This window comes from Triturus cristatus, chromosome 11 (genome assembly GCF_964204655.1).
Source record: "Triturus cristatus chromosome 11, aTriCri1.1, whole genome shotgun sequence".
Taxonomy (NCBI): Eukaryota; Metazoa; Chordata; class Amphibia; order Caudata; family Salamandridae; genus Triturus; species Triturus cristatus.
Window position 1 is genome coordinate 634,685,552 of NC_140594.1, and position 27,229 is coordinate 634,712,780.

Sequence of the window (27,229 nt, forward strand, 5' to 3'; positions counted from 1 at the left end):
AGTAGCCGGGGTCCCGAGGTAGATACATGCCCTCCCAGGAAGCATACACCTGTAATGATACAAAAACACAAGCTTCACCACCTGATACACTTCCTATTAGAACATAATAAAGATCGTTCCCCTCCCTTAGATATACTATTACCCTTTACGTAGATGTGGCTGGGACTGATGAATATCCAAGGATCATCCGTAGTCTCTTTCACCTGTAAGGTTAACTCCACCTTACTCAGAGACTTCAAAGATCAGGGGAAATAATTCACCGGCAATCCTGGCAGTGTTCAATAGTTTAGCACAATGTCGCCAGGAAAACAGGTTTATTCAATAGTTATAAAGCTCCTCACACTGGGATTTGTCTTGAGAAGTGCAAATAAACGTAAACAAAGATAAGGCAATAAATGCGGAGAAAGTGAGGGCGCTCGGCAATACGCGGTTGTGACCACCGCAGTATTCCGCCGCCTCCTGCTGTCTAAGTTCGGTACCTTGTTGGGGGGGGGGGGGTACCCGATCTGGGCGTTGCAGCGCTCGGAATAGTCCGTTTCCTACCCGCAGCTAACGCGGAACAATGGGGGGCTGAGCCGCCCCTCGGGAATCAAAGGTCTTTACCTTCTGTGGGCACCGCCACCGAAAGACTCGCAGACTCGCCGTCTGCTCCAGGATATGGGACGTGCAGTTGACTTCTCTGCCTCGTCCCTCGGTACAAGGGGGTCAGGACAAGGAGCCTCCGAAGTTGTGTTCGAATCCGGCAACTTCAGAAGTCGGACTCTTCTCGTTCTCGCAGCCGCGAGAGGTCCGGGTGACGTTAATTACGCGCGCCGTCTCGAGCGCCCCTGGCGCTTAAATCCCTTCCTCGGGACTCCGACTTCTGGGAAATGTAGTCCGCTGAAGGCTAGGAAGGCGCAACGGAGGTGATCCTGACAAAATCAGATGCTGCTATTGGGCTGCAGCACTGATTGTGCCACCCACAGAAGCAGCCTTAAAATGTGACTCTGGCCTGCCATTGCAGAGCTTGTGTGCAGCCTGGGGATGACTTTGCAAGTGCACACACTTTCCAGTCCCTAACCTTCCCTTTTCTTACATGTCAGACACCCCTAAGGTAGGCCCAAGGTACCCCGGTGGGCAGGGTGCATTGTATGTGAAAGGTAAGACATGCCCTGATGTGAGTGGCATGTCCTGATAGTGAATTACTGCCAATTTTGTTTTTCTCTATTTGAAGGCCAACTGTTCCATAGGACAGAATGGGGAGTATGTTAATAACATCTTATAAACATTACTGGCCCTGGGAACAAGGTAGAAAAATAAAGTTTAAAATGCCTGAACTCAGAATGTTAAAGGGCATTTTTTAGTGAGGGTGACTTTTACTTACTGTGTTTGGAAATTTCACTTTTAGAAAGTAGGTATTTTCTTGCCCAACTATCCAGTGTGCCTCTGCTAGGTTTGTGTATTGCATGTCTGGCTTTTGGATGACAGGGGCTGGAGAAGGGCAGTGGCTCCAGAAGTCTGATGAATCAGGGCTGGGCTGAATAGACCTGGGCTGCATTTAGAGTAGGGAGAGTAGATTTTCTTTTCACCTGAATGGGCCTGGACTGCCTTCAACAATGCTGCCTCCACCTCCTGCCAGGAAGATGCACCAGTGAGGACAGAACTGGCTTTGGCTGGGTACAGACACTCTCTGCCTTCAGAGAACAAAGGATTTTGGTGTATAAAAAGAGGGACCCAGACTCCAGACTTTTAGATCACTTCTGGGAAATCAAGAAGAGCCTTTGCCAAGGAGAAGAGCCGGATAAGCTGAGGAGGAATACTGCCCCTGTGCTGGTTGCTGTCTGCTGCCGAGGAAAGGAGAAAAGGACTTTGCTGCTTGTTTTGTGCCCCTGCTTGAAGAAAAGATCTCCAAGGGCTTGAAACTGAGCTTTCCCCCTGTTCTAGAGGTCTCAGGAATGCAAAAGGGAACTGTCTCTGATCGTCGCCGGAGAAGAAAAGGGTAACAGACTCTGTCATTGAGTCCGTCACAGGATTCCATGTCCTGAAATCACTACTGAGAGCAACGACTCACTTCGCAACACATCCCTGGTCTCACCGACTCCGTCAACGAGCTGCTGCTTGTACATCTGTGTGTGTGGCTATCAGATCCTTTTCTAGATTGTTAATATATAAGTTAAATAAAAATGGGGCCAATTTGAACCCCTGTCGTACCCCTCTCTGGATCGGGAACTGACTTGTTACTTTACTGTCATTAGAATTGCGAACCACTGCTTTGGCACCGCTCCACGTCTTGTTCAGGCTCTCACTAGGTCTGGGTCCCTGGGTTTGGTACGTAACGCTCCCCTCAATTCCCTTGCTGCTCTGGAACAATTACGGTCATACCATCTTGGGGTGTGCTCATTTGGGTGCCTAATTGGTGCCTTTAAGAGGTTCCCAATAGCATAAGAAATAGAAGCAAATGCGTCAAGGATGCTCCCCGGCGTTTCCTGTCCTTTACCGCAAATATCAAGTTTCCCTTTACACCTTGCTGCAAGGGACTTTTAGAAAGATTCTGGTGTGATCTGGGTCCACCTTAACCTTCTGCCCTGATCTGTAACCTTGAGGGACCCCATTCTCTTTTCAACCTATCTTGCCTTAACTCAAACCAACTGACTGTAGCACATAAGGGATTGTGATCACTATAAATACTCTCCTTAATTGAAAACTCCATCAGAAAAAGGAGGAAGGGAGTAGACACCTAAATAAAATCAATGTAAGATGCACACCCCCTCCCTGAGAAGGTGGGGACAAGAGACCTCCCTTTATGATCCCATCTATCTGACTATTGGATCTGACTATGGCACAATGCCATAGTCAGATCCAATTCTTTCACTAATAGGTTAAGTAGTTCTCCTTGCTTCGTATGCTCTACATGCCTTCCCACCCAACGCGAACATCCTGTATTAGGAGGATATAACTCAGCTGGGTCCCTCATAGATGAAGATTGAAATCCCCTGCGATCATGAGAAAAACCCTTTTGATTAAACGTTGCTATCATACTGTTAATAGACACACCGAGCCTAGAAATATTACAAACATTTAGGGCAGTAACAGTGTTATAAAAGTTCAATAACAGCAGCTTGTTTGACCCCTGTGAAAATAACAAAGCCTGCACACAGGGATTGTCCATTTACAACACCTTCAAACAACAATTGACGGCCAAGGAAACAAATGTAATCAGACCTCCCTTATGTCTTCCCCCTTGGATGGAGTTGTGGGCACCAAAATGGTCTTGTATCCCTTGAGAAAAATACTTTTAGTGATGACCCATGCCTCCTGGAGACATATTACATCAAAACCTTTTATAAAAGCGCACCAGTTAGGGTCATTCAGCTTACTTACTATCCCAGCAATATTCCACGACAACATATACATGCCTTTCCTTCTCTAGTACGAATAGGGGCTGGAGTAATCGCGGGGTTAAACGATGGAGATAACCGTACCAGATCTTTCTCAATAAGTCAATCACAAGAGTCCAGGGTATCCAGGGGAGCAAATCATTTGAAGATGGGGTATCTTGAATCGTTGACTGTCTAAAGGGCTGTCGTCGCAGGGGAAGAGCCGGATGAATCCAGACATTCCCTTCCTCAAGTGGTCTTATTCTACTCCAAAAACTATAAAAGTGTTCCAGGGGAGGGCTACTATAGATGATATGGTGCCACAGCAATTATTGTCACTGACTGTGTGCAAAATCCTGTCTACCAGGTGAGGCCTATTAAAGTTGATTACCACGCAGTCTCCTTCCATATATTTACAGGATTTCCCAACGCACGAAACTCTTCGAACCATGTTGATAAAACCCTCCATTCTTTAGCCCAATGTTGTGTCATGAGACAGCCAATGTAGGACTTTGTTCTTAAGTTGGTCAAAAGCTTCAATGCCTTACCTTTAAATTCTACCTGTTATCAATACATGTTTTCCAACACCAATTTCAAATAGTGTCCCTCCAAAATTAAACATTTGAGTGTATGGTTCTCCTCTAATATCCCTCATACTCTCTTACATAACTTTAATGCACTAAAACTCAAGCTTCAAATGTCATTTAATTCCTGGTACCCTCTCTTTCTTTCTTGGTGGGGTGCACTGGATTCTATTAAAATGATGATTGTTCCTCTCATTCTTTTTTTACTTTCCATGTTCCCATTCAAAATCCCCAATTACTATTTTAAACAACTTAATTCTCTATGTATTACATTTCTGTGGAATAATAAGCCTTCTCGTATTGCCTTATCTAAATTAATTAAACCAAAAAATGAAGGTGGTGTGAGATTTCGTAATTTTAAATTATATCATACCGCTTTCTTACTTAGACAACTCTATGCTCTAAATAAACAGTCTCATGACTCACCGATTCCTAGAAGGATTGATTTCGAGCGCTCCTTTCTACACGACTTCTCCTTTTCTGACATCTGCTCTATGTCTAATTTCTCCTTTATTTCTCATTATCCCATTTTAAAATACTCCTAACACTTGATGCACTCATTGTTCACAGAGGGTGCCACCTTTCAACAAGAGTTCCTTACATCTTCCATTTGGTATAATAAATTCATTAAATTCCGACACAAATCATTTTACTTCAAACATTGGAAAGAGAAGGGTATTTTTTATGTTCATCAAGTTGTATCCCATAACTTTGTTATACCCTTAACTGCCTTGCAAGAACGTTATAATTTACCTCTCTCCTACTCTTCCCAATACTCACAAATATTCAATATCCTACAACCATTTCTGTCGTCAAACTTTTCTTCCGATGACACCACTGCATCTAAACCCTTTACACCACTGACCCCTTTAGCCACCTCAAATTCCGACTCCAATCCGAAAGCTTCTATCATATACAAGCTTCTGTCCACCCCTACATCTGATAGGCCAAAATCCACTGTTGAATTAGCTTGGGAACAAGACCTCTCTCTATCCCTTTCTACTAATAGATGGAATACATTATGGCAAAAAATGTTCACTACTTCAATAGCTGCTAACATTAATCAATCTTTATTTTTTCTCTACAATAGAGCTGTTTGCACTCCTATTCATATTCATAAGATTAATCCCTCTTCCTCTTCCCTCTTTTGGTCTTGTCTCTCCTCCAATGGCAATTTGTTAGATTTAATATTTTACTGTCCTAATGTTCTTACATTTTGGAAATCCATTTGGTCCATATCTTCCAATATATTTTATTGTATTATACCATTATGAATTCAAAATGTATTTCTTGGATCTATGTCTTCTGATTTTCCTGACGTTACACCAAGTTTGAAACTGTTTGACCTTTTCATTTCCCTTGCATTTAAAGTGATTCTAACTTGTTGGAAAGATGATTCCAAAGTTTGTACATTGATATGGTGGAACCTTATTTGTAATGAACATAGAATTTCTACTGTCTCATCATCAACGTTATCTCAGAAAATCAAATCTGATTTATTTTGGATTCCCTTCACTTCTTATTTATCCGCTCACCCTTCCATTTCTTAGTTCTTTATCTCACTTTTTTTCTCTTTTCCTCGTTTTGTTTTTTCTTCTCTTTCTCCCCCTTCTTATTCCCTTATTTTAAAAAACTTTCTTCTAGCTTCCACTTATCCTAATATGTACCCTTATCCTTCTTATTCATTTCTTAACCATAAGATGATCTCATTTCCCCTCTCCTGATTATCTCTGAATTAGATTGTTCTTTATTATAATATTTTTTGATGTTATACACTATAATGTTCTATTGTTTCACCTTATGTTCAATTGTAACTCTGGTACTTTTATTATTTTACAATAAAAATTATTTAACAAAAAAAAAAAGCTTCAATGCCACCCTGCAGTAAAACCGGGACATTTCCAAGTACCACTACATATGGGATTGACTCTGGGGGTAGGTCTCCTGACAAGCCCTTTCCCCCCTCAACAGTTCTCCACGTGTGGTGTTTATTAACCTAGGACAGGTCAGTTGGGAGTTTTCTGAATCTGCTATTGCAGGCACTAAATAATCCTTCAAGGGATTTGAGTCCATTGGTGGCCGGGAGAGACTGAGTTCTCTTTCACTCTTGTCACTCACAGATGTTATCAATGGTAAAGACCCCTGCCCATTGCGACCGTGATGGAGTACACTGGCACATCTGATCGTGAGCCAGGCACTCCTCTTGGCCTACTCAAAGTAGCTCGGACCTCCGCTGGCCTGACCTGGTGGGACTTTTGGAGCTTCAATTCAATGGCTGCTAAATGTTGCACAATAGGGTCCAGTTTAAGATCCATCCTTGCGAGTAGTGTCTCCATCCAGCCCTCCATCATTACCTCCCAATCTCCCTTAGTTACAGTTGGCACAGAGTTTACCGTTTGCACCAGCCCGTCTGCCCTGGGGCGTTTTGCTTTGCTCATAGACAACGGGCCTTTCCTTTTAACTCCCTTGCCTAACTCCGTTCCAGGCCTGCTCCTTAGCATAGGGTTGAGCTCCACGCCCTTGTCACAGGTGTTCCGAGTGACCGGGCAATGACTGGTGATGCCTCACCACCCGGTCCGGATCCTACGTCCGCCCATGGTCTGCTGGTACCAGAGCTGGGAAGTATTGAACCTGGATCTGATTCTACCTGGACTTCCGGCCGATCTAAACTGACCCTTGAGGTGCCAGGTAGGCTGGGGTGATGACTGGTGAGCGGGACAACCGACGAGCGACAAGCTCAATCTCCTTGTCAATGATCCCCACTGCTCTTACAAAGAAAAGCATCCATAGAAGTACCTTGTGGCACCGATTTGCCTGCCTCCAACCTATTTCATTTTCCCATAATCATCAGGTGGAGGGAGATACCAACAAGAGTTCAACCCCCCCAGAATCGTGCAGGGTTGCCGAATAAATCACTATGAGTTGTCGCAATGACATGCACAACCATACAAATCCCAACCAGCACTCCATCTCCTACCTGCTTGAGTGGCGATTAAAGGATCCACGGGGCTGTTGGATGAAGCACACTCGCTTTACAGCAGCTTCCTAACATAGGCTGCTGCCCTGTGGCACTCCCAAAGAACTGGATCCCGCCTCAGAACGCAGCTCTACAGACCAAGAGGGGGGCTGAGCCCAGCCTCGTCCAGGCCCGCCATTGGCACGGGCCGTGCCCGTCCCGTGCTGCAGGAGTCCTCGCGGGCTCTAGTAGGCATGAGGCCCCTCCTCCTGTGCACGGCCTTCTGGGGGTTGAAGTCCCTCTCAGCAACCAAGTGACAAAAGTGGCAACAGCACAACGATCAGCTGGCGGCAACCCGGCAGCGCGTGCCTCAGAATCTTCCTGGACTCAAAATGGACTGCCAGATCAACGCCGTCACCTCTTCCTGCTACCACACCCTCCACCTACTCCGAAAGACCTTCAACTGGATCCCCCTCGCACACAGGAAAACTGTCACCCATACCCTAATCAGCAGCAGTGTGGACTACGGCAACACACTCTACGCCGGGATCAACTAAAACCTCACCCTCAAACTACAGAACATCCAGAAATCCTCCGCCAGGGTAATCCTCAACCTACCGCATCACTGCCACATCAGCCAATGCCTACGAACTCTACACTGGCTCCCCATCGAGAAGAGAATCACCTTCAGGCTTCTCACCCACGTCCACAAAGCCCTCCACAACACTGGACCCACCTACATGAACCACCACCTCACGTTCCACGCCCCCTAAGATCCCTCTGCTCGGCCCAGCTCTCCCTTGCGATGGTACCACACATCAAGAAGACCAGATCAGGAGGAAACTCCTTCTCCCTCCTTGCTGCCAAGGCATGGAACTCCCTCCCCGTCCACCTCTGACAGACTCCGTCACTCCCCAAGTTCTTGAAGGACCTCAAGACCTGGCTCTTCGACGGAGCTCCGTAATATCCCAGGAGCTGCACGCCCCCACCCACCTCAGCACCTTGAGACCCCTTCTGGGTGAGTAGCTGCGCTCTATAAACCCATGATTGATTGCTTGAATATTAGCAATGCCCAGAGTTAAGGGTCCCAAAATATTGACATATTTAAATTTCCCACGGATTACAACTACATTCATGAGAAAACAATCTTTTTTCGATATGCTTCCTCAATAATTCTTTTATCCACTAAGGCAGAGCAAACTAAGGGCCTTATTTGTGAGAAGTGTTGCATTGCTGCGACAAAGCAGCAATGCAGCACTTCTCAGTGCGCCCTCATTGTGACACCATTGATGCGCCGTATTTACAGTACGGTGCATCCTCTCGCAAGGAGTTACAGATACGTCAGTATAACTGACCTATCTGTATGCGTAAAATTGGCGCATTGCTGGGTGTCTGAATACAGACACAACTCCAGCAATTTGTTCTTTCACATGGGGCAAGCCCCATGTGAAATGGCCTACGTCACCCTTACGCCTGCCATGGGACAGGCATAAGGTTTTGACGCAATGGCGTCTTAGAAGTGGCGAACTGAAGTCTTATAGATTTCAATGCACCACCTCTAGGAGGCTTTGATGCGGGGGAATGCCCACCCTGCATACATTTTACCTGACACAGGTAGAATGTAGCACAGGGGTTTACGAAGTGACGCATCTGCCTAGATGCATCACTTTGTAAATATGGCTCAATGTGGCGCATTATTTACACAGCTGCAGAGTCACAAAAAGTGACGCAACAGCGGTGTAAATGTGAGCAGGGCTTCATAAATAAGCCCCTAAATGCCACTCTGGTCTCGATTTTTAATTCGAAAAGACCTGAATTTCTTACATTATGTCAAGAGAGCCACTCGAAGATTGAATTAAAGGGCACAAGAAAACAGAGGCATCATTAAAACAAATAAAGTTAAGTGTGTGCCTAAACAAACCTAACATGTTCTTTTGGGGTAGGCAGCAAGGCTCTGGTCCAATTCAGGTTCCGGAGGCAATTCGGTTCTCTTGGTCCCACGGGTCAGGAAATTAAGGTTGGGTGGGAAAGCTTTTTCCTACCTCGGCCCCCTCTATTGGAATTCATCTGAGACAATGCCCTCTTTGATTCAGAATGCTTCGTAAGACTGCTCTATTTTAATAATGCCTGTTATTCTGTTCTGCAGCACAGGCCGAAGCGCAGAGATACCCCTTCGGGGGTGATTCAGCCGCTACATAAAACCTATAAATAAATAACATAAAATAAAATGAATTTGAAGTCGAGTGTGACCTCAACTTAAGTAAAACAAAAAAAACGATTCCATCAGTGTCAGGACTGCCGGAATCATGGAATTACAAACATGGCCGCCAGCCAGGAACGCGCATGTGCGAAGACGGGTCAGGCAAGTTAAAGCCCAGCCTTACCCAAGCAGCAGCGCTTCGCATTCCGGTTCCTGCATATGGCATCGTTTACCCTGATCACTTCCGGTGCGTCGCGCTCCTCAGTCCTGAATCGGCGGTGGTGCGGCGTGCATTCCTAGCGGGTTGTCTTCTCCTCGGCGCCCCTTCGCGCTTCTTTTCCCAGCTCCTGTATATATAAGAAGAAGAACCAAGCCAGCATTATCGTAGTTACGGTAACAGCGCTATTGCGCTGCCCTTTTTCCCTTTACTATTGTTTTGACTCGTGCCTATTACTTACCTGATCTGGTGCTCCTGGCGCTGTGGGGATCTGCTCCGTCATTTACTTGGTGTACCTAAAGGAAGTGAGGTTATTAATTACCTGAATTCAAGGTTCTATATTAGTTAGTTATTACTGATTTACATTCACAAGGAAAGGAATACTACAAGCTACATTTGGTTAATAGGTAGGCACATAACAGATACTTACTGTGGTAACAACCTCTTTTTTCCAGTAGCTCCTTTCATTTATGTTGCCTTTTTGTTTCTTTCAGCACCAGACATACGTTTTATTCTTTATCTTCTACTCAGTATATGAAGAAGGGAGATTTAAGGTAGAGAAAATAGAATAACAAGAGTATTAGGATAAAGTAGGGGGCCATTATATTGCCTAAAGCTTGTTGATTAATTCCCTTCTATCCACAGCCTTTTTGTTGTGCACTGTTGAAACCTGTGGCCACGTGAAGTCGCGATGAGGGATCTCTTCCCCTTCTTTCCTTGTTTTGTCTCCCTTCTTCCCCGGGTTACCATTGTTGCCTAGACGGTGTCAGGCGCAATAGGTGATTGGGAGAAGATGTGGATCTCTCTTCAGATTCCATGACGTTCCTGCGGGAACTCAGGTGAGATCATTACAATCAGTTTGTGTGGTTGCCCTTGGTCTGACGTATGCCAGCTCTCACAGCAGCAACACGTATTGTTCTACTTTATCAGTGAGATAGCCAAGGAGGTTACCATAAGCAAAAGATAACGAAATGCGACCAGAAGTTGACAGCTTCAAACAGTGGCAGTACCGACTTGCCCATTTTCCTTTCTCAGGTTAATTTTATGATTGCTACCAGATGGTGGTTTACCAGCAGCAGCAGCAGCAGTGATGCTCCTAAAGGAAATTAATACAACGTCACTAATAGAGGTGGGCAAGACTGGCCTGTTTGTATATGTCAGATTTTGAGGAGAAACATATCCTGTCCCTTTCCAACCTGTACACAGAGAATATAATCACTTGGCGTTGATACATCGATGACGTCCTAATCTTTTGGAAAGGAACTAGGGACACGGTCACCATATTTGTTATGTGGATTAGCAATCTGAACCCATATCTTAAATTCACTGTCAATGTTTAAGAGAAGGAACTCCCATTCCTAGACCTATTAATCAGTCTTTCTGATGGAGAATTGAATACAAGAACATTCTAAAAGCCTACTGACAGCAATAGTCTATTAATGTTAGGAATACTCTTTGGGAAAATCTTCCTTATGGGCAGTTCCTGCGCTTACAACACAACTGCAGTAACATGAATGACTTCATGGACTAGTCCCATGACTTAGTGGTGCACCTGGCTAGACGCAAGTACCCACTCAGACACATTAAGACTGCACAGAAAAGAACGCGCAACAACAATAGGGAATCTCTCTTTGAACCACGAGTAAGACCCCATACTGAAGAATTAACGTGCATCACCACGTATACCCCAGAGTCTAACTTTATCAAAAAGGTGATCAAGAAACACTGGAGAATTTTGCAAACTGGTAAATTAACATTCAACCCACCATGTTTCGCATTTAGAAGAACAACAAACCTAAAAGACATGATCATCAACACAAGGCCAAAAATACACACGCCCACTGTGCAGAAACAACTCGGAAACATGCTCCCGGTAGTGGGCCATTACCCTTGTGGCCACTGTAACATCTGCCCCCTGACTCAGCCAACAAAGAAGGTCCAGCTGACTGACACCCTGACATGGATACAACAGAAACATACAAACTGCAATACACGTAACCGCATTTACTTGATTACTTGCCCATGTCAGTTGAGGTACATAGGGATGACCACACGAGCTGTCACAGTACGAATCATGGAGCATCGTAGTAACCTCAGGTGCAAAAAAGACCAACACTAAGATGTGGGCCCACTATACCACTGCTGGACATACACAGGATGACCTGAAATGGACTATTCTAGAGTCGCACCCACAGATCCTAAAGGAAGCCCTTTTCAGAAAGGAACAGATGTGGATTTTTAAACTGTCCACACAGAGGGTTGGGCTGAATAATGACATCCCCTGGGGCGAACTCAATAGATTACCTTACGAGCATCCATTTAGTGCTAAGAACAGTATAACAATATGTAGATGTCCCACACTGTATCCTATAAATGGACGAAGATCACACTGCTGACATTATCCTTATTAATTCATCACACAAATGGCTGCGCTGAACCACCCTTACATTTCACACAACCACCTAAACCAAGGGAGGCTGGTTTTTGAGAAGAGCCACGATTAATTCTAATAAGTCTACATTTTTTAAGTGGTTGAGCTGAATGCGAAAATCTGGTGAATATTTTCCACCACTAGAGCGCTTATAGGGTGTCTCCATAACTTCAACCGCATTTCGGTCAAGCTGTTTTGTGTTCCAAAATCATGAACACTTGAGCCCCCCCTCCCAAGATAGCCCTCGCAGTCCCCGCACCAGTCTTCTGGACTAATCTCAGGAAGTACTGGTAACCTATAACCCCGCCCCAGGAGCTCGCCTTGACATGGGAGACAGAGCTGGGGTAGGTGTGGAGGCGCATGCCACACCACGGATTATTGAGTAACGACCCACCGGGATGCTATTTACAAGAACCAGGTTAAGGCGCATGTTTACCCTTAACCTTCCCGGTGTGCTTTTATGCCTCCAGGTTGCAAGTGAACGGTTCGCTCTGTCTTGCTCCCTTGAGACCGTAATTGACTCCTAAACGGGAGAGTGACCAACTATTCTAACCACAGTGTGATGTTTTGTGGTCAAGGCATGACACACAGCCTTTAGTCTGATAGTAATTGTGTGCACACAAGTGGCATAAGTTTCAGTCGGTTGTTTTTTGGATCCGAGCACGGATCACGGCGTTTGGCACCATTGCTGCATGAATGGATTCAAGATTGGCTGAGATGGCATGACCAGACGCCTAACGACCAGTATCACCCCTTATTTTGCACTGCATTAAGATATGAATAGTCCAACTTGAAATGTCAGAAAAACTTACTGCACATTGGTGGGGCAATTTGCTGGTTTCCACAAAATACTCACAGTAAAATGTAATATGAGTCATGAGACAAACAAGGTGACATGAAAAAGAAACAGCAAATTGTAATACACGACTTAGCCCTACCGCTACCATAATCTAAAAGACCTCATGCATGTGTGCTGTGTTTTGTCTGTCCCTTTTGTCTTTCAGGTCAGTTCGAATAACAAGGTAGAATCCTACTTTGTAACTCAAGATGAGACTGATTACTAGATTTATCAGTATATATTGAAGAATCAGTCACGCTGTAGTGTAGGTAATTCTTTTTCGGTCCTGATGAATTGCCAATAGTCCCTTTGGGGGCTGGTGTAGGCTAGAAACATGTTCACCTCACTTTTTAGTAACTAATCATGACTGCTGTTTAGGACCATTGCATCCCACACGAGCAATACTGGTTTTAATTAGGTTAGTGAGCTTCACTAGTAAAAGTTTTTTAAACATAGCATCACTAAACCTATTTTAATCTCCCTCTTCACCACACTACTTTCTACACCCCACATATCCACACTCATCACTTGGCATAACAAAAAGATCTCCGGCAAAGAGCCCCTTTGCGGGTGCCTGTCGGGAATTGCAGCACCGGCCCGACGAGGAGCATGCCCAGATGATGAATAAGAACACCTCTCTGGGTGTGTGAGGGCACTTGCTCTTATTGGAGCGTATTCCACTGACCTGACAGATCATTATAAATACTTTGTCTAAGGAGCAGCACACTCTTATAATTAACCCATTAACAAAAGGAGTACGTGTTCTGGACCTATCCAAAAGCTCCTGGTTCCTTTTGTTTAAATGTATGATTTCTAAATGACACCTAAAAAACCCAATCCAAAGCATGGGAGGAGTCAGACCCCTCAAAGCACATACAAAAGATCGGCTAACAGCGCAAGCGCTGTATAGGCCCGACCTAAAAAATGAGTGAACCTGTAGGCCTCACTCCAGTGACACAGTATAAAAAGGATCTGTTTCCTCCTACTGATCACTACATAGTATGCTGCCACCACCTTGCTCGTGCTGCCTAACTCCTGGTGAACGCACTAACCTTCCACTACTATTAGAAAAGTGCTTTGGGCACCCTCCTTGTATAACAAGACCGCAATCAGTGAATCAGGCCTGTGTCATGGCGCACACGCATGATCCGTGTTTGCCTCTGACAACAAAAATGAGCATTAGAGATCCAAACATCAATCCATTTGGGCACTCAGGGCAGAGGTGCATGTCTATTAGCATGTAGAGGACGTTTCCGCCCCAACAGGTTCAATAACAGCTGCTGGATCCTGGATCCAGATGGGCCCCCCTCATTTCCAGCACTGGATGGTACAGATCATTCTTTTAAGATGTTTGTTCATTTGAACTGATTCAAGACTGCACCCTCTAGAGAGTACTGAATTGTTAAATGAAATGCTAGGACCCAAAACGAGGTGCCACTGGGATATTGAGTAAATCCTATGGTAAACTCCAACCTAGTTAATTGGCACTCCTCCAGACTGCAGCATTCATCACCCGGTTTCTTAACATTATTTTGATCAAAGCCAATTCTATATTGAATAAAATCTTTTCAAACAACCAATGTCTTTACAAGCCTTGAAGTTCATAATTTCAACCCAGAACGAAAGCTCCGAGTACAGTTTCTCCTGTCTTTCGCCTATGCAGCAACAACTCCTGTGTTTATATTCTAAGTTCGTTTTTAACAAGCTGGCGTGGCTACAATGTTTAAGATTGGGTTATAGTTTTTTGGTGGGGGTATACTCCGAGGCCTTTTGGGGTTTTTTGGTAAAATTATATATACATATTATTTAATGTAATAAACACGTAGTGGGCTTTGTGTCAACCTTCTTCAGGGAGTGGCTCCTCTGGCAAAAAGTTTAAAGGCATTGGCTTAAAATACCATCAATCACATTTTGAATCAGCCCATAGTGGTATTTTAGTCTCTCCGTCTTTTTATTGGCTGTTTGAATGTATCCTTTGCCTCCATTATGATGCACGTGAGACTATTTTACATCTGAAATTCGTGGTCAGCCATCAGAAATGTAATGTTTTGTTCGAAAAGTTGATCAGACCAATACATTGAGCTATCACTTTGCTGTAAAGGAAGTATATATTCACTATTGTAAATTCCACGTAAGTTGACCTCCCAAGGTAGCAAGCATAGGCAGAATTAGGAATACTAATTATATACATTTTAAAATGTGAAATTTCAAAATTAAGTTGATATTGATGACATAGGCATAATGACACTCATACAGTCACTGATCACATGCTCCTCTTCCTGTTGTTGAGCAGGTACTTCCTACGAACCCAGCAGCTCTGCTTACTCTCTGCACTGTAGCTCCTCTCTTTTGCTTGTGGGACACTGTTCAAGCCATCAGCTTGAAAGGCGACTTCCATCCCTTACCACCAGGACCCTGCTTACACCATGAGGCTGCCTAATGGCTCTTCTGCTCTGCCACTGGGCTGTTTCTGCTTTTAATGGCACCCAGCAGCTTCCTCCAGCTACACACAAAGATTAGTAAAAACCAGTGCAGGGACTTGTAAATCACGCTGCAAGCCAGACCAGTTCACTTGCAAATGCTTATTTCTGTGTGTGTTTTAACCTTGAGCCATTCAACAGTATTGTTCAGCTGCACAGAAAAATTGTAAATAAGCTTGTCCTGGAATGCCCTTCCAGTTTATCATTCGGGTAGTGTTATTGGCATAGGCTATCATTCACTGTTGGGTTTTTGCCACACAATGTAAAACACGTTATCCTGAGCTGTATCAATTTTAAGATGTCTGCCTGCACTGAGACTGGCAAGGCTGAGAAGATTCTGCCCATGACTTTGAGTAATTCTACCTGGTGCCCATATATTTCTAGGGCAATTTGCTATTTTTAAGGTCATAGCAACTTGTGTTAAGAGTCCCAGCTGAGAAATCTAGATCTAATGCCCACCAAAATTAATATATAACAACTTACAAAGCTGTTTACGGATAGCTATTTAACTTCTCTATTAAGGCATGGTAACAGAATATCATCTAACAAAAATATTGTGCACTAATTATTGTTTATAAATGTATCACCCCTTTGGAGTTGATAAAAGGAAAAGCTACGCCCAGTGGGACAATATTTAGGACACAGGACCTAAGAGTGCATGTGTGACGTAGTATGTAGGGAGCCTTTTTTGCTACTGCCTTCTGCCTAGAGCGAAGAGCCTAATTTAGAAAAAAAAGTAGATTAGGATAGGTATATATTGGGTAAAATAAGATTTAATATAACAACCAAACAACTAGAAAAGTTTCTTATTGCTAACCAGAGACATATTGGTAATCAATAACCTACTCCAGCTTCAATGGATGGTTAGTAGAAAACAGCCCCTTCTTGCTGAACCTCTGAACCTAGTGTTGCTAGAGATGAGTGAAATATGAAATTAATATTAATTCTACTTGGATGTACCAGTATTGTAAAGGTTTAGACCCATTTTCATTGCATTCTGAAGCACAGGATGACAAAATGTTCTGTATGAGTAGCGCCCAGATTGGGCGGTAAATCTATTAATGAGTCAAAAATGGTACAATTAACTAAGCCAAGGGTCTTGAACATTGTAGGAAACCGGGTTTTTGCAGTACCCCCTCACACACTCTTTCCCCCCATTTTTAGCTACGGAATGCTGTTTTTTCAACTCTTGACAGTGCACTGCAGCCTGTTAACCAGATCTCGGTTCCACTGTTCTTTCCTTAAAACAAGGTGGTCTAATTGTAACACAATTGGCAAAGGACTTTTGCACCCCTGTAAGTCACTAGTAAATTGTACCCCTGGTACCTAGGGCATGGGTACTAAAGAAGGTCCAAAAGGGCTGCAGCATATTCTTATGCCACCCTAAGGGACCCTCACTCAAACTTCAAACGGACTGCCATTTCAGGTTGGGTGACATGGTGCAAACTATGAGTGAAAACATGACATGGCACATACCTGTTTGCCATGTCAAAGTCACTGCATTTAATATATGTAAGTCACCCCTACAACAGGGCTTTCAGCCATAAGGCAAGGTGCATTACATTTTATGTGAGGACATATCTGCATGAGCAAATATGCCCCTGTGATGTCTAGTTCTATTACTAGATAACAGAGAATCCATCCTAAGGTATGTACTGGACACTGATCAATACTAGTTACCCAGCTACATCATGGCTTCACTGAAACATATAGTGTTTGGTGTCAAATACCTCGTATTAATAAACCCACACTGATTCCAGTAATGGATATATTAATACCTGCACACAGAGGGTACCTTAGAGGTACCCCTGAACCCTACTAGTCATCTAGTGTGCTGGCTGACTGGTCCTGTCCAGCTACCACCACAGAAGGGCTTTTGACCACCTAGGAGGTGTGAGCCCCGCTCTCAGACGTCAGGAACAGTGCCTGCTCTGGCAGGAGGTGTTACCACCTCCTCAAGCAGATAAGCTTGTAAATTAGCATGTCAAGGCATGGAGCTTCAAAGATCACAACGCCTTTGATATGCAAGCCTGGCTTCCCCAGACCTGGAGGATGCCACCCCTGCCCTGAGGCCCATTCTGCACCAGGACAGACAGGAAATTAGATGTTGCACTGCCAGGTTGGACACACCTCTAGGGTGGGAGACCTGAAGTGAGCATGAAAGATCGGATTCCACCATCTTGTGTGTGGTGGAATTATGAACATTGGGACAGGGTGATGCCCAATTCCCACTGGAAGTGGCTATATAGGGGGTGCAGTGACCCCAGGGGTAAATAGCCCATTGGTTACTACCCTTCACTTCTCTAAATTGAGTTTTTCGGTGGCCCCCTGACAGAAGGAAAGCAGATTGACTACTGGAAACCATAGAAGAAAGAAGAAGGGACACCGAAGGGGAGGAGCCTAGCGCGCAACCAAGATGGCCGCGTAGGTGCGAAGCTCCCGAGGACCTCCGCGACCTCCTGAATTAATCCTGATTATATCCTGTCTTTGATGAGGGGACTGTGTCTGTGTACCCGAGCTGAGGCGGCACCCGTTTTCCGTTTTCGAATCGGACCCCGGACACTGGTGGGAGCACCGCTCGAAGATTGCGGCCTTCTCCGCGCCGGCCCCCCGGATTGGAGTTGTGGGGCGATCCGGGGACAAAGCGAACAACAGCGGCGGGCAGGGCTGGGCGACTCGCGTACCCCGCGCTTTCACTTTCGCTTTTGCGCCCTCCTTGCCCTCAAGCGAGGTAGGGTTGCGGAGCGGGGTGCGGTGGTGTGGCCTTGTCCCGGTGCCCGGCTGACCCGCCGGCTGTGAGTTGTCCTGCGGTCCAGTGGTCACCCCCCCCCCGGAACCCGTGAACTGGTTTATCAGCCCTTTTGAGGAGATTGGCACGACTTTGGGAGTGCGACATGTCCACAAAGCAAGATGGCGACCGGGCAAAGGTGAAATCGACCCGCCGTGGCCCGGCACATCAGTCAAACAGTATGGACCGCTACACCCTCCAGAAGGGATCCCCAGAGGCACAGCGTACATCCCCCGCGGGCCCGGCTGAGGCGTCTGCTCAGCCCGCGGATCTGACCCTCCGGGACGTCATGGGCGCCATTGCCGAGATGAAGGCCTCGGTGGACCAGCGCTTTGATACTCTGGCGCAGAAGATAGACTCGGCCCTGGTGGATGTGGGCCTGGTGAGAGCCGACTTGTCTAAAACAAATGACCGGGTCGATTCCCTGGCCCACACCACCTCGAGTCTCACTACAGACGTGGCGGCCCTTCAAAAGGAGGTGCACCGGCTTGGCCAGGCGAGCGCCCTGATGGACCGTCGATTGGAGGACGCCGAGGGTCGGGCCCGGAGGAACAACGTTCGCATTGTCGGGGTGCCGGAGGGACGGGAGGAGGAGGCGGCAGATTTGTTTGTGGAAGACCTGATCCTCACCCATCTCCAGCCCCGGGGGCTGAGTAAACTTTTTGCGGTGGAACGTGCTCACAGGGTCCCCGGAGGAAGACCTAAGGCCGGAGCCCCGCCGCGGCCTCTCATTGCCCGGATTTTTAACTTTCGGGACAGAGACGCTATCCTGCAGACTTCCAGGCTACAGGGACCGGTCAAGCTCGATAATATGGACGTGAATTTCTACCCTGACTTTACTCCGACAGTCCAAAAGCAGAGACTGAGTTTTCTCGGAGTTAAACGTCGCCTACGGGACCTGAACCTTAAGTACTCAATGCTTTTTCCAGCTAAGCTGAGGGTGGAGGTGGATGGTCGCACGCACTTTTTTGACCGTCCCGAGGCGGCTGGGGACTGGTTGGATACTCTGCCTGGGGATCGGGGCCGGGGGGGTGGGGGGGGTGCGGTTGGCGGGGAGGGCTCGCCGGATCAGAACTGAGGGGTGAATAGTAGGCCTTGCTCTGGACAACATTCCTGTTACCATTCACTGATCGTGTATGTTCCCCTCCTATGGAGGTCGCGGGGTCCATTGGGGGCTTTCCCTCCTCCTCTGGGGGACTAGTTAGTTTTTCATCTATGGGGCGACAGGCACACTGCACTTTGGGGGGGCTGTCTGGGCTCATGCAGGGGTGCAGGGAGGGGGGAGTTCTGTTGGGATGGGTGGGCGGGGGTGGAGTGTTGTTTGTTTGCACCGCAAGGCGAACCCTTTACTGTATTGTTGTTTTTGAGATGCTCTTTGGGGGACGACTGATGGCTTCCATGTATGATGGGGGGTAGGGATTTGACTGTGTTATCATGGAACGTTAACGGACTGGGGGATAGGATTAAGCGTGGTGTGGTCCTGCAGTATCTGAAACGGATTTCACCAGATGTGGTCTTCCTGCAGGAGACACACCTTATAGGTAATTCCTTTCATGCCATGAACCGGCGAGGCTATCGCTTGGTGGCCCATTCGGGCTTCACCTCGGGCTCGCGGGGGGTGGGCATCATGATTAAGAACTCGCTCCCATTAGAGATTGATGAGGTGCGCCATGATGAGAGGGGACGTTACACTGTCTTGGTGGGTAGAATGGAGGGCAGAGTGGTCGTTTTTGTATCAGTGTACGTTCCGCCGGGGTTGCAATCCACCACGTTTGCGGACCTGGGGCGCCTCCTCCTTGACCTCCCGGGTGGGCTTCTGGTAGTTGGGGGAGACTTCAATGCGGTGGCTTCTGGGTCTATGGATCGTCATCCCCCCAGGGACCTCCCCCGGGCACAGGCGTGGCTGTCCGGCCTTTTAGATACACTAGGATTGGTGGATTGCTGGCGACTAAAGCATCCCGCGCAGCTGCAATACACCTTCCACTCGGGTGCCCATGGTAGCCTCTCGCGGCTTGATTATGTCCTTGTCCCTGCGGCCTATGCTGGGAGAGTGGGAGAGGTGCGCCATTTGGCGCGGGGTATTTCAGATCACTCCCCATTACTGTTGCACTTTGATGTCTTCCCGAGGGGGGAGGGCAGGGTAGCCCCAATCAATGCCTGGTACCTGCGCGACCCCACTATTCGAGCAGAATTGATCAAATCCTTGCAGCGGTACTTTGAGGAGAATGTGGGGTCTGTCCCTTCGGCTATCTCCCTTTGGGAGGCTTTTAAGGTAGTTCTCAGGGGGGAGGCCCTCTCCTTTATCTCCCATGCCCGGAGGCGCGAGCGGGAGGAGGTAACCCGGGTGGAGGCCGAAATTACTGAACTAGAGGGTGACCTGGGGAGCGGGGTGACGGCTGCCACATTGCATGTTCTACACCTCAAGCAGGCGGCCTATAGGGCCCTCGTCACGGAGGCGGCCAGGGGCCTCAGTAGAGAGCAACAGGGGCGACTGTATGATGTGGGTGATAAGGCTGGTAAATTGATTGCGTGGTTGGACAAAAAGGAGAGAGCGAGTCGTGTGGTTCCGTTGATCGAGAGGATGGATGGTGTGTGTGTCACCGAGCCGGACGCCATTGTCTCCTGCTTCGCGGATTATTTCCGCGAGGTGTATTCCCCGGTTTCTCCCTGCTCGGAGGAGGATTCCCATGCCCTGCTTCGGGACATCGCGCTGCCCTCCCTTTCGGTGGGGGACAGGGATTCGCTGGACGCTCCTCCCACCTCGGACGAAATTGCCCTTGCTATCCGCTCGGTCGCATCTGGCAAGGCCATGGGCCCCAATGGCATCCCTATCGAGCTGTATAAGCTGCGACCGGATGTACTGGCGCCCCACCTGCGCGCGATGTTCCTGGCGGCCCGCTCACGGGGTTCCCTTCCGCCGGACCAGCGTCTGGCCACGATCGTGGTGATCCACAAGGAGGGGAGACCCCGTGAGCGGGTCACATCCTATAGGCCTATCTCGCTCTTGAACGCGGAGCCCAAAATCCTCGCCAAGGTGCTGGCCAACCGGCTGGTCGGCGTGGTGGGCGATTTGGTCCACCAAGACCAGTCCGGCTTCATACCCCATCGTAACACGGCCCTTAATCTGCGACGCTTGCACGGGGTGCTCGCGCGTGTCCCGTTCGTGCGGGAGCCGGCCATCTTGGCGTCCTTGGACGCCACCATGGCGTTTGATACGCTCGAGTGGCCATACATTTGGGCGATGCTGGCGAAGTTTGGCTTCGGACCGGGCTTCATCGGCTGGGTCAAGTTGTTGTATTCCGGCCCATTGGCGCAGGTGGTGGTGAATGGACGAGTTTCGGCTCCATTCGCACTGGGACGGGGCACGCGACAGGGTTGCCCCCTGTCGCCTCTCCTGTTTGCACTGGCCCTGGAGCCCCTGGCGGAGTGGCTGCGGTGGCACCCTTCCATCCGTGGTCTCCGCTGGACCCCCGAGCATGAGGACCGTGTGTCTCTCTACGCTGATGATATCCTTCTATATCTCGCCTCCCCGCGTAAATCACTGATCGTCCTAGTTGATGTTTTGCGCTCATTCGGTCGCAACTCAGGCCTCGTCATCAACTGGGCGAAATCCTGTGTATATGTGCTTGCCGGGGAGGCTCCGGTCCTACCACGGGACTGTCCGATCCAGATTGCCTCCCAGGGGTTTCGGTACCTGGGTATATATATTACTCTGGACCCGGAGGCCCGCTACGAGCGGAATTTGCTGCCCCCCCTCCAGCGCTTGAAGGAGGACGTGGTGCGTTGGCGGCGTCTGCCGCTTTCGCCGCTCGGCCGAGCGGCCTTGTTTAAGATGATGTCGTTGCCGCGCTTTCTGTACGCTCTCCAGAACACTATGGACTTGGTCCCGGCGCGCTACTTCCGAGAGGTGGAGAGTTTGCAGCGTCGCCTGTTCTGGGATGGGAGGCCACGTATTGCCTTGGCTAAATTGACGCTTCCGTGGTACGATGGGGGGGTCGCCCTCCCGGATATTAAACGGTATTACTGGGCCTCCCAGCTAGCTGCGATTAATCATGGCCTTTACGGGCCCGCCCTGAACCCGGCATTCGAAATGGACAAGATGCTCCTGCCCGGTGGCGACTACAATCGAGCGCTCTACTCTGGCGCGCCGGACCCTCGCCTGACGGGACCGACGCGTGTCATGGTGCGTGTATGGCACGCGGCTAACGCAGCTATGGGGTGGAAGGACCGTTTGACCCGGGCGTCACCGCTCTATGCGTCTGCGAGGTTGGGCTCCCTGTGGACCTCGAAGGGCTTCGAGAAGTGGGACACGATCTGTATCAGCACCGTGGGAGATCTCTGGACGAGGGGGGGATTCAAAACTTTCGAGACGCTGCAGACGGAGTTTCAGTTGCAAGGCAGTGAGTACTTTCGGTACTTACAGGTCCGCCACGCGCTGGGCTCCGTCTTCCCGGATGTCGCGTCCATTCCGGAGTCTTCCCCCCTAGAGGACAGAGTGCTGGATGGCCATGTCCCAGACAGCACGATCTCCCTTATATATAAAAAACTGATCAACGACCGATCGGGCCTGCTGACTGGCCTCCGCGAGGCCTGGGTTGCCGATGGGCTGGAATTGGATGATGAGGACTGGATTTCCGCGGTGGCCTCTCCGAAGGAGGTGGCCATCCCGGCTCGCCTTCGCTTCGTCCAGCTTAAGATCCTCCACCGGGTTTACGTGACGGGGCCAAGGCTTTTACGTATGGGCTTTGCTGTGGATGGACTGTGTAAGCGTGGCTGTGGTGCTTTGGCAACTTTCTTGCATATTCTGTGGGAATGCCCAAAGGTGGAGCGATTCTGGCGTGGTGTGCACGAGGTCCTGCGAGTGGTTACGCGTGTCGCGCTGTTGCCTGAAGCGAGGAGATGCTTGCTGAATGTGTGGGAGCCCATCGACTACTCGGTTCCGCAGACGCGGTGGGTGACTCTGGGATACATGATAGCTAAGCGTGACATTGCTCAATTGTGGGGATCCCAGAGGCCCCCGGCGGTGTCGGCCTGGAAAGAACACATGGATTGGTGTATGTTTCGTGAAAAAGTGGTGTATGTTGCGAGGGGTAAGCCTGGGGCGTGGGTGAAAATCTGGGGCCCCTGGAACGCCTATCGCGGGGGTATCTGCGAGCCGCCACTGCTGCCGGCTGCCTCACCAGCTCCGTCCCCCTAGCCGACCCCCTCCCCCAGCCATGGGCACGTGGTTCCCCAGTCCCTGATCTGTTCTCATTCCCCTCTTCAGAGTTTGGTGATTGGTTGGGGTCCCCCACTTAAGGAGCGCGTGCTGTCACCTGGGATTGCGGGTTGCCTTGCGGGTGTGGTTTTTTTTTTGTGTTGTTGTGTTTCGACAAAAGGAAACCGTATTGTGGGTTTGGAGTTATGTGGCCTGCACTACTGATATCTCCTGATTTACCCTTTTTGCACCGCCAAGAGATTTTTCTGTATGTATGTCATATGCTTCTGCCACTCTAGCGGCCGGCCAGATGGTTGTAGGCCCATACCTGTAACTATTTGAGATTGCAATAAACGGTTTCAAAAAAAAAAAAAAAAAAGAAAGAAGAAGGACCGAAGAGAGTGAAAACTGGAGACCTGCACCAAAGATTGTCGCAAAACCCTGCCAGGCTGCTTGGATTTCGACCATCGCTGGGACCGACTTCGCAAAGAGCTGGACATCATCCTCAAAACCCTTTGAGGACTGCCCAACACCTCAACAACCGGGAAAGATCTCCCTTGGAGCAGAGGAGTTGCTCCCTTGCATCTGCAGGCACCGAAAAACATCTGCCCAGTCAACATGTTCCCGGCCATCGGGCCCACCGAAGTAGCGCACCACAGGGGAAGGTCTTTGTGCTCCAGAAGGTTAGGACCGTCTCCTTGCCAGGTTTAGAGACACCAGGAGCTACCCTGCATCAATACCCTTGGTACTGGAGCAGTTGCAGGAATATAGCATGTTACTACGCATGCTATCACATCGCGTTCCTTTACAACACGACGGCATTGTTAGAATGCGATCACTTTACAAAGGAAGTCATTAGCATTAGATTAACTTGCTGGCGCGCTGGACTTAGGAATAGTATAATTTACTATTCCAACTACAACCTGGGCAACAGTAGGGAAGGTGTTGGAATAGTACTATTCCAACTACAACCTGGGCAATAGTAGGGAAGGTGTTGGAATAGTAAATTATACTATTCCTTATGTTAGAGCGCCACCTACAGCATGTCGATCTAATGACTTACGTTGTAAAGGCGTCGAGTTCTAACAAAGCGGTCGTTGTAACGACCGCGTTGTAAAGGAACTGCTATGTGATTACTGCGTTGTAAACACTGTCTCCCCAGTTGCAGTAGCCAACGTTTGTTGGTGGTCCAATCCAGACTCCAACAGCACAAAGGCAGACCTACCATAGAGGGATGTCAGGATCCACCAAGCCAGCACCAAGAGTGGCACTTCTGCCCTGCTTCCCTTCTTCACCAGGTCCCCAAGACACAGAGTAAGCCTCTGACCACTGCAACCCAAAACCTCAAAGCACCCTTGAACCTGAGCCCTACAGCCTGAGTCTGAGGGAGATGACAGTGCCAGCCGTGTCCTGAGATCCTCAAGAGTTGAGCCCACTCTTGGGTTCAGCAAGACTGGTCCCCCAGTCGTTGTGTGCAGCCTCTTTCTGCAGGGAACAAGAACCGTGAGAGTTTTCAGCAGTACAACCCCGCCGCCGTACAAAGCCCCACTGCACACAAGCCCCACCAGACCGAGTTTGAGTGGACCGATGGTGTCCCTTTGGGCCCAAGACCCTCAAGACCTGAGCCCCCCTGTGGGTTAACCCAGACTGGTCCTCCAGTCCTGCTTGCAGCCTCTTTAAACAGGACCATTTCCCATTGACTTAAACGGGGCAGCAGACGCCAAAAAGCACCTCTGCACCCAGACGCCCCAGAGCTGACCGAGGTGACCTGTTGGTGCTGCCTTGGACTTGCCCCATACTTAACTTGAGTCCAGCAGAACAGCCCTGTAAGATGTTGACAAGTGACCGTATGCAGTATATGTTTCTTTCCCATATGATAAAATTACTGCTTTAAAGCTAAATACAAGTATATTACTTTATACTTAAAAAGTGATAACTCGAAAAGTATTTACCAGATTGCAATGAGCTTGGTGTCTAAATTCATATAAAATCGGTGTTATTTTTATTAATTTGTGTCAGATTTCTTTATTGAGTTTGTGTCTCGCATACTGACTCTGTGTGTGCAATACATGCTTAACGCTATCCTCTGATAAGCCTAAACTGCTCGCCCACTCTACCACAAAATAGAGCATGTGGGTTTGTTACTATTGCCTATGTAAACCAATAAGGGTTGCCTGAACGCCATACACAGTGGACCTAGTTTTGGTGCACTATATCCAGAGCCAGCTTCTTACAAGCATGACCTACAAAACAGGGAGCCAGAGGAGTGATTGCAGAAGCAGATCACCAGCAGTCACATTCTGATCCAGCTGCAGGTAACGGAAGGTATACTTAGAAATGCCCAAGAAGAGAGAATTACTGTAGTCTAACCTTGGGACAGTGAGAGCTGTGACTGCTGTATCTTCCTTACTTATAAAAAGTTAGGTGAAATTAATGGGAATTCAGCGGCTGAGATTTTGGGGCACGTGAAAAGATCAGTGTTGAATCTGACTCCCAGATTTATAAAATGCCTTTAGCAGCCTTTCCATTTCCTTACCTCCACCCACAGTTGGAAGTTGCATCTGTGTCCCCTAATCATATGGAGCAGGACCTTGACTTCATTGATGTAAATATAAAAGTGGAAGCTACTGGACCAGATTAGGCAAGCAAGTGGCAATATAAGTATTACAACACTGGTTGTAAGTGGGCAACCATTTGGGTTTCCATATGGGAATTTGCTGGGACATAAAATTAAGGGGAATTGAAATTGCCTGAAAACTGACAGATAATAAGGATCGATACCATCCCAGGACTAATGTAATGGCAGAAAGGGGGCTGAACAGGATTTTGTGGTTAGTGTTGTGAAATGCCCCTCAAGACGGATTAGTGTGCAGACAATGCCTCCATCTTCAGCCAGCCTTAACCACTGGAAAGTTGTAAAAACCTACTAGGAATTCAACAAGACAGACTGTAGGAAGTCATCACACAAAATAGAGACATTAGCTTAGAGGCAGAAAGTTGCTTGGAAATGGAGGAAAGGCTGAAGAGATTAGTGAGGTCCAAGGAAGACCTTTTCAACAGTGTAGTAAACGAGTAGATTGAAATCAAGGTCCACTTTTAATGCACAAGAAGAATGATTATAAACAAGAGTAAGAGCTAGAGTGATCAGTAATCACCAAGGTATAAGGTGTTCTCTACATACTACATACAATATCAGAGACGCTTCCCCTATTCCGTTCAAACCCACAAAAACTGAATTTGTACTCCTCAGTGATGGCCAATTTCAAATCAGAATGAGAGCTGGCTAAAGGGAATAGAATATGGTGGCTTCATTCCTTCCCTCTCTACCATTGGCAGATCGCTTGGCTTCACCATTGACCCTTTGTTATGCAAAAACTAAAATAATAAAAAAGTGCAGGCTACCTGGCATTTGATTGTGATCCCGTCCCCACAGATTTAAACCCTACTTCCCAGCACTGGTTGTTCGTGACACAGTACGACCAATCATCCTATCGCTCATGAATAGGGAAAACACTGTCCTCACTTGTGTACTCGACTCCATCTTGGTTTCTCTTGCAACCTGTCTCCCCATGTGTCAACAGAAGTATGACCACATCACCGCCACCCTCAGAAACCTCCACTGGCACTCAGTAAAGCACCCATTAAACTCAAATCTCCATTTATCATCTAGAGCACCAAACACAAGCACACAAGACTGACTAGCAAGCCTATACCTTGCTCACTGCCCCCCCCCCCCGGTATTAAATGAAACACCAATCAGCTGATCCAGAAAGTGCTCACGAACATAAATGTAAAACTTTGTAAATAAGCCTTCATATCCTTCTCTCACACACTTCAACAGCCTGTTCCTCAGCTAGGACTAACACCCTCACTTTTAGCCTTCAAAAGAGTACTCCTCCATCTAAAGTTCTCACTTTTACTTTCCCAACCAATTGATAGCTATCTGACTAGCCCTCTCATGACAAACTTCCTGCGTATCTGTAATTTGAAAGTTGTTAGTAACAGCTGCAACCACTGTATAATATGTACATATGTTTATGAGCTCCTTATGGCCTGTACATATGTTGCACTGTGATCCCTATATATCTCGTGCTTTTACATGCAGCCGCCCATACTCCTGTAACAGGTCTGATGTTTCACATAAGTTCCTCTTGTCTGTAAAAGATCTTTTTTCGTATATTT

The 27,229-nt window shown here is 47.7% G+C and overlaps 1 protein-coding gene across 5 annotated transcripts in view; it reads left to right on the forward strand.

The window, feature by feature from the left end:
- The window catches only part of LOC146785213 (E3 ubiquitin-protein ligase RNF144B-like), a 230,776-nt gene that overhangs the window by 100,943 nt on the left and 102,604 nt on the right, over window positions 1-27,229 (forward strand). The window contains exon 1 of one of the 5 annotated variants that reach the window (XM_085634129.1): window positions 9,363-9,489. The exons of the other annotated variants lie outside the window; for them this stretch is intronic. The gene's annotated coding sequence lies outside the window, so the exon portion shown is untranslated. Of the gene's footprint in view, window positions 1-9,362; window positions 9,490-27,229 lie in introns of those variants that run through there. 5 annotated transcript variants of the gene reach the window in all.